Raw genomic sequence first — 4,166 nt, 5'->3', positions numbered from 1 at the left:
GTGTTTGACAGTGGCAGCTTACCGAAACATGTAACACGTTGATGAAGGTTACATTTGGAACTGATAAAGGTATTGTCAAACCAAATATTTTATATATTACAGTTCCGGGGCTACAACAATGATTTTTTTTTTAGATTATCAAAACATAGAATTTCCCAATTTCTCTCGAATCCCATTTTTTAGAGCTTACAAACTAATAATGTAGTAACTTGAAGTGTTTTTGTAAGATTATTCAATATTCATTTTAAAGAATATTTAAAAAACTGTAAATTTAAAACTCTGCAGGTAAGCTGTGGCAGGAGTATTTGTTTTTCCAACATGTGTAGTCTTTAATCGAGTCCTCCAATAATAAACAATTACCAGAGCTATCTTTAGGGAACTGAAGATCCTCACAGTGTACAGTCAGTATGTTTACAACATACTAACACTCCTGAAAGAAAATAGGAGCGACTTCATGAAAAGGGAAGACCATCATAACTACAGCACTCGAAGAGCTCAGGATTTAGACCTTCCACGCTGTCGATTCGAACGGACCTTGAAGTCCTACCCTAGGTCGGCCATAAAAATCTTCAACACACTGCCGTCGCAAGTTCGAGAGATGGGCATGAAAGAATTTTAAAAAGTTGTACATAAGGCCCTAGTGAATAGGCCACTATATTCTCTGGGGGAGCTGAATGAGATACCACTCTTCCCTTCACAATAAAAACGTCCGCCATACCACCAGTAGTTGTAAATATTAGTTTTATTATAGTAACTTATTTCAATAAATAAATCAAGTCTTTACATTTTTAAAGACATGACGCGATCTATCTGACATTGTCAGTCAAGGATCAAGAATACAAGTATTCAAAGTAAGTAAGTATTCAAGTAATAATACTCAAATTATTCGATTATAAAGTTAATTCTATTCTATATTACTAATACGCTACATGAAACTTTGTGAACAATAAGGCTTTTTTGTTTTAAGATTTAACCCCACATATTACGTACCAAAATGTTCGTCTAGGTGAGTAGATTTGCAAACTGACCATACATTTTTATAAAAGACCCTTGGGCTCTACCCCAGTGGCTTTTAAAGTTCCCATGATATCCTTATGAAGAACATATTTTTTACATTATGATCAGCTGGATAATTTAATTGCTGTAAATATTTTAGTTGCAAAGGAACGTGTGTTACAAACTGGTAATTGGTTGAAATGAAATATTTAATATTTGAATTTGGGTTGGCGTAAATATTACAATGGAAAAAAAGCGAGAAAACAATAATTTATCGAGCAATCATTGAAAGAGCAGATTTGTAAACCATGGAAACCTATGAATAGAACACTACCAAGAAGAATAAATAAAAATTAATGAGTTTTTTTATATTTATAATTGTTATTATGGACAACCTAATGCAGGTATGAGTGGGAAAAATTTGTATAAAACACTATGGGGTAATAGTTTATTCCCTACCATGAGACCTACGGTAATAACTTATTCCCTATGGGAAATTCGCTAAAAATCATGCCTTCTTGGAAACTGTTTAGTTTTATTCCTTTAATTTGACCCAACCTATTTACCCAATTATGGCAAGAACGTATATGTGTAATTTTATTACTCTGTTTTCTCCTCCATTTTCCTGAGGCTCCTGTCAATGTGTAAATGAGACTTTACATTATACACACAGATTATTAACGATGTTTGTGTATTCATTGTTATTAATCTGTTCCCCTCGAGCCTAGCCTCTGTGAAAAAATGTTTGACTAGTAATTTATTGTTGCTAATTAAATTGTATTTGTTGTTTTAAATGTTTTGTATGGTTAAATTGTTGTACAAGATATTTAATGTAAAACTATGTTCATGTCTGCAAGGAGAAGGTAAACATGCATTATTACAATGTGTCTCACATACTATGTTTTTCAATGTTATGATTAATGCTAAAATTAAATTTGGTGCAAGTGTTTTTGTAACACTTAAATGAATCTCGAGGACTCTGCTCCACGTGCTTTGTAGCAATAATGTATGGGCCATTTTTAGCTAATAATAGCCTAATTGTTCAACATAAATCAATGAATCAAGGATATTTGCCTTGTTCATACATTTTTTAGCTTTACAGCTACCAGGACTTGAAATAAATAAATTAGCTTGTTGAAATGAAGCAGTGCGACCTTTTTTATACGACGATACACTTTTTTATACAATAAATTGTTAACCATTATTATTAGTAAAAGTAGCCGTATTTTTGAAAATAGTTGGTACATAGTTGTAAAATTATTTGTAGGCTACACACCCTGTTGGAGAGCTCGTTTAAGACTACTAATCAAAACTTATTATCATTGTGCGCGCAAACCTTACTTGTAGTATAGGGTACAGGATAGGATTAACCATGGATTATTATACTTGATAGCAATTATTTATTCCCTCTTTAATCAATAAATAAAAAGCGATAGTTAATGTTTGCTTCAATTCATCTGAGTGAGGTTGTGGCTGTCATCTTAAGGATCGAATCGTGTGAATTCATTTGCATCTCTCACATCACAGTTTTCCGCTGAGGTGATTTCCCAAACCCAGTCCCTTATATACGAATTACGATCTCCACGTATTTGTACTGCCTGTGTTGTAAATATGTCACGCTTCTCAATCACCCAAGCAACACAATTTGTCTTTGATGTAATATATTTTACAACCACTCTGTCACATGACTCTGCAGTTACGTTATACAAGACAAATTTGCTAGCAGAGAATTTTGATGTAGTAAACTTTGCTAGTAGCCGGTATTCAACGTATAAAGATATAATATGTTCACCTTCTTGATCCCTGGAACCTGTCACGATGAGATAAGTTTTATATTTACATTTTGTTTCCAGGTCGCTGGTAAATTTACTTTGGCTTCGAGGTTCGCTCATTCGGTCCCAAAGATTTAGTTGGTCTTTAACGCCCATCAAACCCGTCAAGAAAGCTGAAAACAGACATTGTGTTAGAACTACTTAGGTTAATAGTATACTCCATTATAGTACCACAAGTAGTGGACTGAGCACGGTAATGACATGAAGCCTTGTAACAGGTCTTTTGAGATAACCAATGAACTACACGTGATATAAAAATAAAACATAATCATTAATCTTCTATATATATAGTATAATTTCTAAAGTGCTTTTATTTGTCGGTAGACCATAACTTCCTTACTTCTTCACCAATTTCATACTAAAAAGAACTCTATTATCAAGTTGATGAGGAACCTAAGCATGGTCCAAGATTGGTTGTAGCTCACTTGGGCACCTACACTATCAAAGCGAAGTTGGCTGACTCTGGTCAAAATGTCATACGCAATAGTCCGTAATCCCTTCAAACTGACTAAGAAGGAATTTTCCATAAAAGTTACCTTTGCCATGATTTAAAGTAAGGCACATGGACACTGGACAGACGCTGAAGAAGGAAGGATTGTACGTGCCAGACCCCATATTAAAAAAAAAACAGTTTTTGTGGCTTTGTCAAGGGTGCGCTTTATCAGAGAAAATCATGTTTGTTTAAAAACAAAGCCATCAACACAAAAATCGTATATGGCCATATTATCAATTCAAACATAGTGTTCAAAGAGGTCCTGTAAACATTTAAAATCGTAAATAACTGAACATTATATTTTGAAAAAGTTAATCATCTAAAATAAAAATCTCATCTATTCCTGAAGTAAGAACCCATACCTAAATCAACGATGCACTTACTACGCAGTATTAACTGTATGTTGTGTACTTCAATGAGTGGAATTTGAGAAGGATGCAGTGTGAATGCTTCGCACGAGTCGGCCAGTACATTTAGAAAATAGTTTTTTTTAATGCAACGAAATATGATTATTCATTAGAAATAACTATTTCCGTCATAATGCAGCAAAAATAACCGGTTTTTATACATTAGTTGCGGGTCTAAAGTGGCATTTTTAATCTCTAGGGAGTGAATTTTTATTTGTTTAACTAAAAACACTACACAACACGTTTTTAGGTTAAATCCAAGCGTTGAACGAAATGGGAAACACTGCACCAGCTGCTCGTATAGTCGTTCGTAGTATCTCTAAGTGTAGCCAACTTATTTTGAAGCGTACACTATTAGGTAACCTAATAAAAGCACACTGTTTGGTGTTGTTTGTTTGGAATACGGGCGGTAAAAGTAAGTAAATGCAGCAATTAGTT

Source organism: Macrosteles quadrilineatus, unplaced genomic scaffold (assembly GCF_028750875.1).
Source record: "Macrosteles quadrilineatus isolate MER2022 unplaced genomic scaffold, UCM_ALF_1.0 Scaffold_2__2_contigs__length_208266976, whole genome shotgun sequence".
Taxonomy (NCBI): domain Eukaryota; kingdom Metazoa; phylum Arthropoda; class Insecta; order Hemiptera; family Cicadellidae; genus Macrosteles; species Macrosteles quadrilineatus.
Note: the sequence above shows the minus strand (reverse complement) of the source record.